This window comes from Cibotium barometz, chromosome 31 (assembly GCF_041138505.1).
Source record: "Cibotium barometz isolate CiBa-2024 chromosome 31, ASM4113850v1, whole genome shotgun sequence".
In the NCBI taxonomy this organism is placed as follows: Eukaryota; Viridiplantae; Streptophyta; class Polypodiopsida; order Cyatheales; family Cibotiaceae; genus Cibotium; species Cibotium barometz.
In genome coordinates, this window is record NC_141076.1 from 52,421,714 (window position 1) to 52,438,526 (window position 16,813).

Here is a 16,813-nt window from a genome sequence, read left to right on the forward strand (position 1 = left end):
TACAGTACTTGCAAAATGTCTTCTGTTTGTCACCCTTCTTCTCATCTTTGTCTTCCTTCTTTGGTTGCGCAGCATTTGCAGATTTCTGCTTACTAGAAGAAAAGCCAGCTTTACCTTTCCCGCTTCTCTGACTAGCAACGAAAGCTTGATCTGCGACACGCATAATATTCCTGTTTTGCCTTGACTGGTCTTCTTGCAGCAAAACAGAAACTAACTCCTCAAATGATAAGGCATTGGGATTGCCTTTCATCATCAAGCGAAGAGTGGAAGCAAAACCCTGATAAGAATCTGGTAGACCATTCAAAACAGTCTGCACAAGTGAACTGTCTGACAGGATTTCATCTGCAGAAATGAGCTGCTCTTTGAAATCCTTGATCTTTGTCAAAAAGCTATCCATAGAATCACCTTCGTTCATATGCTCACTCTCCAACTGTTTTCGGAGATAAGCAACACGAGCCTCATTTCTTGCCTGATACAATGTGGCAAGTACATCCCAAGCATCCTTAGAAGTCCTGCAGGAGCGAATATGTGGGATAATGGTACGTTTGACAGACAGCGCAATCAAGGCATGAGCCTGCGCATCTCTACCATCCCAACGAATCTGCTCTGCTGAAAGTGGTGGTTCTCGAACAGCTGCTACAGCACTTGTGCCTGCACCATCATCAACAGTACCTGTTTCTGATGTGTTTGCAGCATTCCCAGCCACAATAGGACGTGCATCAATACCCTGCACAATGTTCCATAACCCCTTTGCTACCAATACATGTCGCATCATATATGCCCACAATGGATAGTTGGTGCCATCCAACTTATCCTCAGCAGCCAACATGCGGAATACATCATTGTTGTCAGCCATGGCCAATGACTGTACTACTAGATGTAAATGCTGTCTGTAAGAGGAGAACCTGTATAAAATCGACCTGTGCTATGTAGCACAGCCCAAAACAGACGAATGGGCACCTGTCCTGCAGATTTTAATCTTGACAGAAAATCTGCACAGTAGGACGATTTTGCCTGCGCAGTACTTGGAATGCAAAAACGGAGGGCGAAATGACCTCAGATCAAAATTCTGAAATGACCGAGCCCTACGGGTTCTCCCACGGCATATACTAACCTGCAGTCGCTCGTGAAACCTCGTCGCAATCGGAGGAGATGAAGCGGCAGGTGCCGGTGATGCTGCCCGGGAGGAGGAAGCCTGCTCTGATACCAATTGTTGGAATTAGGGTTGCAGGAATGCACACACAACTTCAAGAAGATGAGGAAGCTTGAGCACAACACAGTAGTGTATTATGAGTGCCAAAAATGAAAGATCACAAGCCCTAGAAGATAATGGGCGTATATACAATGCACGGGGGAAAAAACCTCCTAGTGAGGGAAAAAGTGCCCCGGCGGTCCTAAGTGTGTTCACACACATCACTACTATAATATGGTAACACCTAACTGGGATTTAATCTTCCATGTGCATATTGATGCATCAAACTTTGCTATTGGGTGCGTACTAACTCAACCTGGAGAACATAAACTAGACTACCCCATTAGCTTTGCCAGTCGCCACTAGTTGAACAATGCTGAAATGAACTACACCACTACGGAGCGAGAAGGTTTGGCAATGATATATGCAGTAAAGAAATTTCGTTATTACCTTCTTGCCGCCAAGTTTGTTTTCTATGTGGATCATCAAGCATTGTTGTATCTGGTGAACAAACCATGCTCCACAGGAAGAATCACACGATAGTTGTGATTCTTCTTGAGCTTGATTTCACTATTGTTGTGAGACCTGGCAAAAAACATGTCATGGCTGATCATTTGTCTTGCATACCTAATGGTGAAGCTCCTACGGGAGTTGATGATGACTTACCTGACACTTCCTTGTTCATGGTGGAGACAATGCCTGAATGGAGTGAGAAGATTGTTAACTTTTTGGTTAATGGTTTTCCACCCAAAGAGCTTCGTAAAGATCTAGCTCGAAAGCTGATCAAGGAATGCAAACCCTATTGCCTAATGGCCGGGACTCTTTATAAAAGAGGAAAGGATGACGTTCTTAGGCGTTGTACCCGAGAGGATGAGTATCTATATATTTTGCAAGAGGCACATATGGGCATAGCCGGTGGTCACTTTTTAGGAGACTTAACTGCACAAAAGATATTGCAATCAGGGTATTGGTGGCCCACTATGTTCCAAGATGCATCACTTTTTGTGAAGGGTTGTGAGATGAATGCCAATGCTACAAGAAACCCCAGTGGAAAGATCAAATGCCCCTACATCCAATTAAAGTAAACCAACCATTTGAAAAGTGGGATTTAGACTTTGTAGGTCCAATTAGCCCAGCGGCCCGTAACACATAATTTTGCTATATTATTGTGGCCACTGTCTATGTGACCAAATGGGCTGAAGCGAAAGCGACACGAAAGGCAAATGCGAGGACAACAGCCAAGTTCCTCTTTGAAAATATAATCACATACTTCGGTTGTCCTTTTGAACTTGTGAGCGACAATGGTACACATTTTATAAATGAAGTGATTAAGGAGCTCACAACAAATTTCATGATATCCCATTATAAATCTACTCTTTATTATCCGCAAGCGAATGGCCAAGCCGAGAGTACCAACAAGACCTTAATCTCTATTCTGACAAAGACAGTTGAGGCTCATCACACGGATTGGGATCTAAAGCTTACGTCAGCTTTATGGGCCATCATACTATGTACAAAGTGGCTATTAATTGCACACCATTCAAGATGGTATATGGCCAAGAAGCAGTCATGCCGTGGGAATTTGTCATTCCTAGTCTTCGTGTTACTACTCAAGAGGGCTGGGATGGTAATCCCTTAGTAGAGCGTTTGTATATCCTTAAGCGGTTAGACGAAGAAAGACAATTGGTGATGTACAATGCCCTTGTAGAGAAGGATAAGGAAGAAATGGTTTGATCGCCACCTGAAAAATAAGGACATCAAAGTTGGGGATAAAGTCCTAATGTATGGAGTGCATAACAAAAAGAAGAAGCTAAAATATGTTGGTAAGGGACCGTACAGAGTATGTGAAATTACCCTGCAAGGTACCATCCGAGTGGAGACTCTCGAGACGGAGTTGAAACCGTTGGATTCCTCAATGTGGGAGTAAATTCAAAAGATACTATGACCCCCTAAGCCAAGAGGAATTACATGCAATCCATCAGAAGAAGGCACCTAAAGAACAGGCTAAGCTAAAGAACAACTGAGCTAAAGAAGATACAAGCAAGAGTTAAAGCTAAAGAACGTCAGCAGTGTGTTAGGCGCCAACGAAAGGCCAACTTGGGGATTACACAAGCATTTTTCAAGGAGGTAGAGGATTCACTAGAATTTGACCCACCTCTACAATACCCAATTGAGCTACAGAGTCCTTACGGGGAGGTGCTGTATATTGCATTATTGGATACGGGAGCTCAACACAATTTGCCGTCATATGGAGTGTGGTGTCAACTTAGAAAACCACCCTTATCCAAGAGTACCATCTAAGTTAAGGGTATCAATAAGAAGAAAACCACTGTCTCGAGAATTCTGCACACTCTTGTTGCCTATGACAAGGGGACTGTGGTTCAAAGCTTTTTGGTTATGCCTACTAGTACCATGGAGGGAGCTGTAAACTTAGGGCGCAAATGGATGTTAGCCACCAAGTGCAATATTGATTGGAAAACCAGGTGGGTTACAATGCAAGAACCAGCTCTCAGCCTGACCACTTATTTAGAGTCCTGCACCTAAGCCATCAACTCTGGACAAAATGCTAGATAAGGAAAAATCACAAAGTCAAGTGGCTACACCATCTTTGATTGTTTGCCACCCCTCTAATGCTTCAAAGCCAAGAGTGGAGATAGGCAGTGTGGTGGGTCCCAAAAGCTTCATTAACGGATACCTCTATTACTTAATCTCATTCAAACAAGAAGCCTCATAGTAGGAAAGCAGCAACCCGTCCTAAAAATGGCAAGGTAACATCATGTTGGATTCCTAAAATATTATTAGCAGCCCAAGGGTACTACAAAGGGAATGACCAGATTTGGGTCCCTAAACATAAGTTGAATTCTTCTGCATCGCCTGTAAAATATTGTAAGCCAAATGTTGCCACCCCAACAACAATTCAAGACCATGGTAAGGGAAAGGTAATGGAGTACTCCACACCACTTCTTCCAGAGCTAGTTGGAATTCCCAAACGATATCGATCGATACCACCTAGCTCAGGAAGGGGGGAGTCACAGGAAGCTTCTAGCTCCTCATGCCATTGACACATTAATATAGAAGTTTCTGCATGCTCTACACCTACCCTTGTCAATACCCACCAAGAAACCAATGAGTCTACGTCTCCCCTTATAAATGTATCATCGGAATCCATATCCTCTATTCGTTCATGGGAGCGTACACTACCATCTCTATAACTTGATGTGGCCACAAGGGTCGAGAATCGGTGCTTGCCGGACCTTGCCTCTGTGGAGGATGTGTGTTGGTGGAGGAAGACTGACGGTCAGATCTATGGAAATTCAATTTTAAGTGAGATCTTGGAATTCTTACACATGCTCATCCCATTTCTCCTTTGCAGTCGGAAGCTCGTCCACGTGATGAATAAGAGCCTCATCAAGATGGAGCATGATGATGCCTTGTGCCCTCTCATCATCTTCAATATCTTCAGCCTTAGTTCGATCAATAACCTTAGTGCCAGAAATGAATGGCCAAAAACCTTTGGACATCATCTTATACTTGACAAGAACTTGCCAAGTGTGGAAGCCCTCTCCTGAGAACTTCTTAATTTGGGTGTTTTCCTTTGACATTGGGTATTGAAGGGAGATTACAAGAGTGTTAATGGGCTGATTTATGAAGAAGAAAACCAAAAATTTGTGATGTTTTGGCTTAAGTAGAAAGAGAATGGCTTATAAGAGTGCAACAACCCATAATCAAGCCAAGGATGTTGTATAAAAAGAGATTAAGTTGATGAAGCTTATGGTTTAGCACTTAGGGTGTGTGCCCAACCACAAATTCTGATGGAGATGAGATTCATTAGTGTCAAAGAAACACTTTCTTTGGTGATTAAGATCACCATTAGTGTTTAGCAACACTAGTGCTTAAGAGCATATTTTTTAGTGTCAAATGATACTTGCATTGGTGATTAGATGCACCATTAGTGTTTAAGAACACTCTTAGTGCTTAGAAGCACTCCATAATGTCAAGAGGCTCCCCTTTGTTGATGGCTACACCCACCAATGGTGTTTAGCAACACCTTTAGTGCTTATAAGCACACTTTGGAACCTTGTACACTTGATGAAGCTTGATGACAATGAGGCTTATGAACACCTCATGGTGTATGCCCACCACTTCAGAAGATCTGGAGCAAAAGCACTTTCAAGGAGAACTTAAGTGATTAAGATCAATTAATCAAGGATTAGTTTAAAAAAACACTATTTTGAAGCTTTTATTGAAGCTTCCATGGCTTCCTCACAGGGTTGCCCTGATTTTTTCTTGAGAAGCTTCCATGTTGTGACTCTCTAAACATTAAGCTCTTGATCTTGGTGGTACACAATGGCGGTGATGGTTGGGATCATGGTTCTCAAGCACTAGGGGTGAAGCCTTTGCAAACCATAAAAATATTAGGCAGTCGGACTTTAGGTATTCCTTAACAGCCTTGCATGTGACCTGGGCTAAAGCTATTAATTGAACAAACAACAACTAAGGTTTAAGCCTTAGTCAAGGCTTGGAAGAAGACTAGGCTGGCTGATGGCATGGGCTAAGGCAACACAGCAATATAACTATTCAAAAAATGCAAGAAGGTGATGACATGGAGACAGAGAGTGTGGAGAAGATGGTCATTTCCTGACCGTCGTGGATGCAGCAGAAGAAGGACAGGGTCACCATACTATTGCTGGAAGGAAAGGAGAGTGTGTTGGTGATTGTTGTGAGAGGGGAAAAGAAGGAGGAAAAGCATTCGGCAAGATAAAGACAAGTACATGCTGTAGAATTTCAGACCAAGGTCACAGTGTGAAAGAGGCTTGTGGTGCTGCCCCAAACCATTCACATAGTTGGCTTGCTACTATGTTTTGACCGTCTTGGTGTGTGACCATCTTGGTGTGTGACCATCTTGGTGTGTGTGCGTGTCTCAGTAGAATTGCCTTGAGCTATCATGTATTTGTCCCTTGATGCCACATGGAGTAATTGATGTTGAGTTGTTTTTGAAGACAAAGATCTTGACTGAATATCCTTAATCCCCCATGAACCTCTTGTAATTATCATCCAATAAGTCATAACCGTATAAACCCATTTGGAATAACACCTTACGAGAAGCTTTGCTTTACATTGCTGTGGTGCCCACACTTTGGTAGATCATGTGCATGGCCTTTCCTTTTTGGGGTGTTTTTGGATCAAAGGAGTGTTGTACATAGTTGTTGTGTGGTAATGGGTTGACATACGGTGTTGATATGAGGGTCATAGAGGCAGTTTCATGTTTAATGCTCTACCTAACACAGTGTCACACGTGAAATACACTCAGAGTATCCTTTTCCCATGATGAAGTTTCTCATCCTGAACTTCCATGCTTAGAAGTTATTCTTGTCTAGCTTTGCACACTCACAATTTGGGATAGATTATCTGAGATGATTAATTATAGAAAGTTATATAATAGTTCTTGTAAAAACTTTTACGCTTACAAAAAAATTGCAACGTCTAACATAGAAGTACTATAAACCTGCTATTGCAACTGTATATGAACTAATCACACAACATAACAGTACTATCTATTGCAACTGTATCTGAACTACTCACATAACATACATCCACCACCAACCTGTAAATCTCATATTCTTTTAACATACTATCCTATAACCAAATTTCTATTGCAATTTTTCATTGAACCATAATTAAGCATACAAAATAAAATCAACATTTTGATAGAGTGCATGCAAACAACTTACAGAGTCAAAAAGGGCCCAAAATGCACGTGAATTGCCTCGAAACACATAAAAACTTAGTTAATTACACATAAATAGGGTCTTCTTCCTTCACCTAGGAGGATGCCTCAATTTGAGATAGTGACTTTACTTCTCTACCTTTGTAGCTCTCACATCTACCCAAAGGTGTTGCTCCAAAATCAAAGAGGGAAAGAGATGGAATTACCCTTACCCGTGTACTTCTTCCTTTGGTTGCTGTTTGCTTGTCTCTTGAGATCTTCAGAGCGATTGGCACTCTAATACCATGAGAAGAATGCAGGTGAGAGAGGGTGAGCTTGAGCTCATTTTCAAGTAAGCACACACACACACACACACACAAGTAGATAAGCACACAAAAGAGATGGATGATTGAATTCTCTTTTATTCTCTTCTCTTATCTCTTATGGATGATTGTAAAGTAAAGAGATAAGAGTAAATACAATAAGGAAAAGCATTTTCCTAGTATAATGTACAATGCTCAATCCATAGTGTAAACCCGGAAATATAACTCTGCAATAACTCTACTACACCAAAGTGGTTATTTTGTCTCAAAGCTTGTAAACCATTGGTAGCATACAGCCCATAATCTCACCAACCATGCCACTAGCGTAAGTTTCGAGCTTTCATTCTGGCATGTCACCAATTATCTACACTAGTTAAGACAAATATCTGAACAAACACATTCCTAGCTCCTTAATTTGTGTGTGAGAGAAGCACTAGAGTTGAGCTCAATATCTGAATAAACACATGCCAACCTCCTTGATTTGTGTGTGAGAGTACCACTAAGAGGCCAAGAGGAAAACTTGTAAGGAAGAGAAGAGGGATTGAGAGCGAGCGGGAGAGAGAGACTCTATGTATGCTCTTTAACAAAGCTGTGTTTCAAGCACATGCACAATTGTCTATTTGATTTCATATTCATGAGGGAAGTGTTGTTGTTTGTGAAGTAGTCCATAGCTCAAGCTTTTGCAGGGCTAGAAAGATATTGGTCCTTATCTTTATCACCAACTTAAACCTTGGCCTTTTAAGATGCACAACCCAACCCAATACACCAACAATAACAAGGCAACACCACACTCAGACAAGAAGTCACCACATCCGACTACTACCAACAAACGACAACCTTGTCTTCTCAAAAAATTGGCAAGTGTAGGTAAATTATTTACTCTCCTTTTTATTGCTTATTTTGGCTCCCCCCAGTGAGTGGGTAGAGGTAGAGCGCTCCATAGAGTGTAGAGCTAGTGTACACTTGGGTTTGTTGTCTCAGTACCCTCTCCCAGGGAGTCCAAAGACTCTTCTTAGGTATTCTAACATCCTTTCTAAGCATACCATCTCACCGAGACATGTCACATACTCCTAGCACTAACATGGCATTGCCCACATCACGATCACAGACTTACCAAAAACCTAAGCACTTAATCCATCACATGTATGCACACATTATGGGGCAATGAATGTCACAAAATCCACTTTGCCACCGCTTTGTTGAGAGCCCAAAAATTTGGGATCTATTCTTGCCAAAATGTTCCTCACCATTCAATATACTCCCTCACCCAGTGTGACAGGTTTTTGTGCCCTATGTAGTTAGGACATGGACAAACTTAAAAGAGGAAAAGGCAGATTGAACAATGGTAGGGACAAGTAGATGCAAGAGTAATTGATGCAATTTTTTGGAAACCTATTTTCTTTTTAGATAGTGTCTAGGAGCTAGCATAATCTTGTTAGATAGGAAGTTATGTATGTATGCTAGTCTAAAACGTGGATATACACCTTTGTGTCAGCTGAGGTTGTGAATATAATATGAAATAAATCCAATTAGCCAGGATAAGTGGGTGGATAATGTGTAAATGCCATGTGCTTGCTAAAAAGATAAATCGACCGCATTGATATGCAGGGGGAGATTTAGAAGAGAAAAGGTGCCAAAAAAAAAGAGATGGGGGAAGATCAAAGATATTAGGCAGCAATCCTTTTTTGAAGGAAGGAAGGTAGGAAAATGTTGTCTCTTTAGATTTTTATATAAAAATGCTTTGGTTGAGGGTTGTGATGGGGATACAACAAGGATACACCCATTAGAGTGGATACACAGCTAGTCCACTAGGAGATTGATGAGCCAGACATGAAGAACACAACGACAGATAGTGAGAGGAGAAAGAGTGGAGAGGAAGAAGATCTCAGAGTAGTGTGAGTAGGTGTGGGTTGGGACAGAGCAGAGAGAGTCAATATGAGTCACAGATGATTAGCTGAGGGTTGCAGGAGGCAAGCCCAAAATCTCTGTTAGAACTTGGTGCTACCCAAGACATGCTCAGCTGCAGTTCGTGTTTGAAGAAGAAGACAAAGAGTGAGTGAAAGAGAGAGAAATTTGTAGAAGGTGGCTGTGAAATCGAGCAAAAAGATTTTAAGCATGGAGATAAAGATGAAGACTTAGAGAGTTGCTATAGGGAGCTACCACAATAGGTTCCCTTAGTTTATTATGTTCTTTTTTCTTGTTTGAGCTCAGAGTCTCAGGGCTATTAAGACTAGTTTTGATTTTGCAAATATGAAGAAAAGAGAGTGCTTGGGTTTGAACCTATTGTGAGTAGATGGTTTGTTAGAAAATATGTGATCTAGCATCAATTCTTAGTGTGAGATATTTAGTGGTACCTTAGAGTGTCTTCTAAGGCTATAAGGCTCATTTACTAAAGTAACTGAATTTAGGTCTAGTAGACACTTTTCCTTGATTGAGGCATCACCTTTTAGGTAAGTCTGGTGAGATATCTAAGGGAGGTGGAGAGATTCAAGGGTTCTAGGCACCCCCCTCTCTTGAGCTTATATAAATAGGGCACCCTACTCATTCTCATAGGGCTAAGTGAAGAGAGTAAAGCCCGTGCTTTGTGTACTTGCTTAGGGGACAATATACTAGGTGTTCCTTTGTGGGAAATACTCCCTTCTTTGGCATTTTCATTAGCATGTGTTTTTGTGATGCTTAGTTGTGACCCTTGAGTACATTCCATTCTCATTGGTCACATCTCATCTTTATCTAAGTGGTTGCATGTGTTGCTCTTTTGGTGTGATTTTTCTTATGTGATAACCATCTCCATTGTGTGATTCATTTAATCATTGTCAAGGTTAAGCTCACACCATGTCTTTTAACATGGTATCAGAGCTACCCTTCTTGGGAGCTTTCTCTATATGAGAAGTGTGTGGGTGTATGTGTGATTTGTTCATAAGCATTTTCTCTTATCAATAAAGTGGAATTTTGGTGAGAGCCTCATTGGTTGTATCTGTTGCATTTGAGGGCTGATTCTTGCTTCTTAGAGTGGCACTTTAAAGCACCAAGAATGCCAACATCTTTAAGCCCTTAGTGAGCATTGCTTTGTGATGTACATTTCAAAGAGGGCAATGAGCTGGTCGTTTTGAATAGTAGAAGTTTGAAAACGGACACTGGATGAAGGAGATATGACCAAAAACATACAAGGTGCAAGAGAAACTGTATCAAGATAAATGCGAGCTTCCAACCCAAAAGATTATATTGATTCAATGCCGACAAGCGACAAAATTACAATGGGGATCACAAGTGTGATGAGAGATGAAACTTATGAGTGTCCGAGGCATGGGATCCCTTGCCCACAAGTCATCCTATATCTAAACGTAGGTAGGAGAGGTCGGTCTAGGCCACATTACTCCACCTCAAGGTGCTCCCATATAGAAGGAAAGAATTCGGGACACCCAAGCATACCTTAAGAGAACCATGTGAGGCCGGAAGCACAAATAGCACTTTCAAAGGAGTCAAATAAAATCACCAAGAGAAAACCAAAACCTGCATACTACCATTATTGCAAAGCCCTAGAATGGCCTGAGTGTATATGCATTCATTTACCTCTTTGGTGAGGGGGAACTTGAATGATTTGATTTCTTAGTGCAAAGATCCATTGTAAATTCCTAACACTATAAAGGAATTCCTTTTTTGTTTAATTTTGGAACATTGTATGTGTGTGTGTAAGGTTGAGTACCATGGAAAATATGGTGGGAAAGATGTTTGATAAAACCGATAAATTTGATGAATCCAAGTACCATACTTGGTGCATCAAAATGCAAATGTGTCTCATAGAGAAAGACATGTTGGGAGTGGTCAATGGCATTGAAAAGAGGCCAAATAAAAACCCAGATCCCATTACCAAGTGGACCAATTTAGACTCCAAAGAATTATCCCTCATTATTAGTACGTGATAGCCAATTCCATCAAGTGAGGTCAGCAAAGACTTCCAATGAAGCATGGCAACCAATGCAAGCTGCTAGGTTCTTCTTAAGGAAAAAACTTTACAAGATGGAAAAAGATGACAAAACTGGTGTTGGTTCTCAAGTCAATGACATTAGCTGTATGAATGGTTAACTTAGTGGTGCATGTGTTACCATTGATGAAGAGGAGGCCATCTATGTGGTGTTGCTCTCTAGCATGCCCCTTTGTTTATGAGAGCAGTGTGTCTTAGTAGTAGTGATAGCCAATCAAACCAATCATACTCTTACCTTAGTGACTTCTTCTCTCATTCTGGAGGAAATGAAAGGCCAAGAGCCAGGAAGCATTCAACAAAGTGAAAAAGGACACGACATCAACATGAAGAATGAAGGACGAAATAAAGGATCTTCATCAAGCAAAAGCAAGGAGGTCTCAAGTCAGCAGTAGCACTAAGCAATATCGAGCTACCAAACACTACCCTAACCATGTGTTGTTGTGAAAGAGGGGTCACCATATGAGTAGATACCCATATTATCATTTCATCTTGTTTGTTATGTGTATCCACTCGACCACCAGAAAGTAGCCAAAGTAGCACGGGGAGTGAAAATGAACCCGACCACACCTCTAAAAGTAACCTTTGAGCTAGAGAGTAACAAAGCCAAAGAGCCTCTAAGGTACCTAGCCAAATTAGAAATGAGGGGGGGTGAAAGTATGTTCTACAAACTGACATCTAACCACCTTGAGTAACCCACAGATTTGGCGCTTGGGGGGGTGTTGATAAATGCGGTGCCAAAGAGCGCACGAGAAAGAGGTAGAGAGTGAGAATGAGTAGCCAAGAAAGTGCAAACCATATCATGTAGTCACATGATCAAAGGGATTTATCCCGCATTGATGTACAAGCCCAAGGGTGTAACTCCTCATATAAAAGGGGGCCATTTCAAGCAATGAATCATATCACTTGCACACATCTCAAGTCTCTTCATGAGTACAAGTCTTAATCTTGTAACCTAATTTTACTTGAGTCTATTGCACATACTCATCATGAGTAAACTTAGATTACACCCACCTTACAGTAATTCACTCTAATCACATTAGATTAGTGTAGAATTAGCACTAATCACCTTGCATGTGCACATGATATCCATGACTTTCAACAGTCTTTACCAAAGATGTCCATGCTATAAAGATCCAAGAGACTTTGTATCAAGGTAGAGAGTCTCTTCATGAGGAAGAGCATGTTCTTCTTGTAGGTTTTGCAAGAAAGAACTTGGATGCTTTAAAGAGGAAAGCAATTGTCAATAGAGCCATGAGTTATGTTTTGACTGGTGATCATCTTTATTACAAAGGGAATGATGGTGTTATGGGAAGAGTTTTATGTCATGATGAGATTCAAGATTTCTTAAAGGCTTTCCATGAGGAGGGATGTGGAGGCCATTATGGAGTTAACCTCACAAAGAGGAAGATCTTGACAGTCAAGCTCATGTGGCCAAGCATGAACCGGGATATTAATCATTGGTGCAAGAGTTGTCATGAGTGCTAAGCTTTCCAAAAAAGGGTGCTGATTCTAGAGCCTATGCACCATATCTTGAGTTACAAATATTTTGAAAAGTGGGGTATGGATGTTATAGGATCTCTCCTAGGGACCATAAAAACAAGAAGCACTATATTATCACTATGGTGGACTATTTGACTAGGTGGCTAAAATCCAGGGCAATAGGTAGTGCTTGTGGGAAGATATATATATATATATGTATGTATGTATGTATACCGGCTCACAGCAGATACCCACATCATGTATCTTGATGGCATCAAACCCGGGTCCTCACAACACATATGTGTTGCCTACACAACCCACGAGTGCGTAGGCAACATGTAGTGCTACAACAAAACAAGTGTGTAAGTTACTTTATGAGATGATTTGTTGTCGTTTTGGAGTCCCTTTAGAGCTGGTTACAATGAAAAGGGTTTAGGGTTGATATGATAAAGGATCTTACCAAGATGCTGAGCATAAAGCACATGTTTACTACTCCTTATCATCCCCTATGCAATGGGCTTGTGGGAGTTTTAATGGTGTATTGCAAAATTTGTTATTCAAGCTCGTGGAAGAACATCCAAGGGATTGGGATATGTATTTGGATAGGGATTTATGGTCATACATGGTGTCAAAAAAGAATTCTATAGAATTCACTCATCATGTGGAAAACTCTAGAGCATATTTGATGTTGCTTGGCCAATTGTGTGGCTGCACCATGGGAAGATCTGCTAGAGCTAAGAAAAACAGATTGGCTCACCATTCAGAGGCATGAAAAAAGTCAGAGTGTATGTGTTCCCCAAAGGAAAAGTGGATCGATCTGTCCGAATGCAAAAGGAATTATAACTAGCTAGAAGGAGTGGAGGAAGATGAGGAAAGAAAAACCTTAAGGGAGAATATGTATCTAGTTTCCTTATTTGAGGCGGATGTGGACTGGATTATTTCTCGATATGACTCAAGGGATGCACTACTAAGAAACCCTTTATATCACATGCATTTAAGGGATATTAAAAAAACCCCTTAATTGTGATTTTTCCATGAATAAAATGACCCCTTTTGCTTAATTGACTTACAGGTTTTTATTCAAAATCAATTAAAAAAACCCCTTCTATAAATGTATTTCTATAAATTTACCTTAAAATTTTGAATTAAAAAACTCCTTCATTTGAACTCATGTGCTATACTTACATATTTTTAGGTGAATCCCTTGAGAAATATGAGCCAAATGTGATGACAATATAACCAGTCCTAGTAGTGGCATCGATGGAGGAAGGCATACTAGTAAATCTAGAGGATAAGGTCAAGCAGGTTCTTCTAGAAATAGAGCAAGTTGAAGTTTCCAAAGAGATTAAATCATGTGGAAGAAGCATCTAAAAAGAATATGCACAAAAGTGGTTGGGTGTAAGAAGATGAACAATCTAAAATAAACTTGGAAGCTGATCAAAATCCTTGCATGATCTAGGTAAGTGCCAAACTCATAGAAGAATGGAGGTAAAAATTGTAAGAATTTCTACCTAGATATAAAGATGTGTTTTCTTGGAGCTATACAGACATGAAGGTGATCCTAGTGCCAAACTTATAGAATAATGGAGGTAGTAATTGCAAGAATTTCTCTCTAGATATAAAGATGTGTTTGTTTGGACCTATACAGACATGAAGGGTATTGATCTTAGTTTTTATCAGCATAAGATCAATCTTAAGAAAGATGCAATTCACATCCACCAACGGCAAAAAAGGTAACATATGAATCCAAATTATGCTCGCCAAGTTAAAGAAGAGGTTGATAAGTTGTTAAAGTAGGTTTCATTTACCCCATTGAAAAAGCTAATTGGGTGTCTCCAACAATTGTCATCATCCCCAAGAAAATTGGGAAGTTGAGGGTATGTGTGGATTATAGAGGAAGTTGAATGCAGTCACTATCACATATAGAAGATGATTTACTCTTAAAATCTATCCCCAAGAAAATTGGGAAGTTGAGGGTATGTGTGGATTATAGAGGAAGTTGACTGCATTCACTATAGTTGAATGCAGTCACTATCACATATAGAAGATGATTTACTCTTGAAATCTATCTCCTTGGTGATAAGTGTAAGATTCCTCCTCAGCCTGAATATCAAATAAGCCTCTACTTCAATCCCTTGTAATCATTCTATGATTCTGAATACAAGAAAATATCATTTTTCCTTGTTTTGCCTAGTGAGATAAAAAAATTCTAGAGAGTGGTAAATCAAAATTGGAATATTTTTGGATAAATAAATTCTTCAAATATCAAAAAAATATTTTCCTAAAATAGAAAATCAAAATGGATTTTCCAAGGTGCAATTGGAATTAATTAAAATTGATTCAAAAGACCTTAGCCTAAGGGTCCAGATTTTTTTAAAAAAATTTGATTATGGTCCAATTAAGGTTCGTATGGACCAATAATATTAATCCAAGTGTTGGGACAAGATAAATCCAAAGAACAAAAGAAAATACCCAAAAATGAGTAAATGCCCACATAAGATGAAGAGTTGACCAAGTACTAGGTTTACCAGTTTAAAATTATGGTGTATTAATAAAAAAATGAGATATTTTGGAGTAATCATGCATTTTTGACACATGTGTAAGGAAAAGGGAGACCTTCAAGGAGGCGCCTATTTCACATGCTTGGATGAGTTTAAAACTAAAAAATAATATAATATTTTTATCTCTCCTTTCTCCTAAATCAAACCAAATAAAAAAGGAAGCCAAACTAGTCCAAAACTTGTCTAAATTCAGCCAAACTGAAGCTAGAAAATTCTAGAACTTAGTTGGACTCAATTAGTGGCCTCCCTCTCCTATAAATAGACCCTCATTCCTTTGTATTATTATCTGTGAACTAAACTATGTCGATATTACTCTAAACTAAGCTTAATTTCTATTATCCTTTAAAAACCTCTACAAAATTGAAGAGATTGGAGCTTCTCTCTCTCTTCAATCTTCCTTCGTGACTCCTATGATGACATACCAAACCAATTGATTGGTTGGGGACCTCTACAGTGATGACTAAAGAATCAAGCATTTTAGGAGGTAAAGAGTGGATTATGGTCTTTTTTCTATAATTTCTAAATGTTTCTTTCTTCTCAATCCCTCTCAAGCTTGAGAAGCTTTAATTTGAATGGCTTTTGAATATTATTGAAATGCTTTAATGTATTGTAATAAAGAAACAAATAAATTTCTATTTATGCTTAATTTTAATGGTTTTTATGCATTTCTCTCTCTCCCCCCAAAGAAAGGTCATTCCTATGACCTAATCTCAATCCAAATGAAGTCTCTCATGAAGCATTTCTCTAATCCAAAAGTAATTTTTATGCTTGTTTGATTGGAGGCCAAAATAATGGCTTTTTAATGCTTTTATGATATTTATTTCATAGAGAAATTGTGAATCAATCCATAATTGGATAATGATCCAATTAGTGGTCATTCTAATCATACTAATCATATTAAACTTCATTCTCTCAATTAAATTGATAATTATCAGTAATAGCACAACGGAGCTATGGCAAAACTTCTATAAAATAAACACCTAAAACATTTTCATTCACAATATGAAAAGAGGACTTCCTACCATATTCTAGGAATTATCATCCTAGATTAATTGAATGATACTCATTGTAATCTCATTAAAGAAATTTATTTTTATGCATAATTAGTAAATTAGGAAAAAGTGGAATTTTTGATAATTTATTTTTATGTTAAAAGAGTAATTTCCAAGACATTGGAAATTCATGTATTCCAATGATTTAGAGAATAAAATTGGAATGCTAAAATAATGTATAATTTATGAAAGATTTTAGTTAAATTTATCTTTTTGTATAGATAAACTTTTATGATGAAAGAGGAATTCCCACCATATTGCAATTCAAATATTTAAATAAGGAAAGTATAATTCCTAGTGCAAAGGAATTAATGAAGATTTTTATTTAATTTTAAGAGAAAATATGGTTAAATTTATCTTTTTGTATAGATAAATTTTTATGATGAAAGAGGAATTCCCACCATATTGGAATCCAATCAATTAAATGAAGAAAGTGTAATTCCTAGTGCAAAGGAATAAATGGAGATTTTTATTTAAATTTTAAGAGAAATTTTTAATTAAATTTATCTTTTTGCAT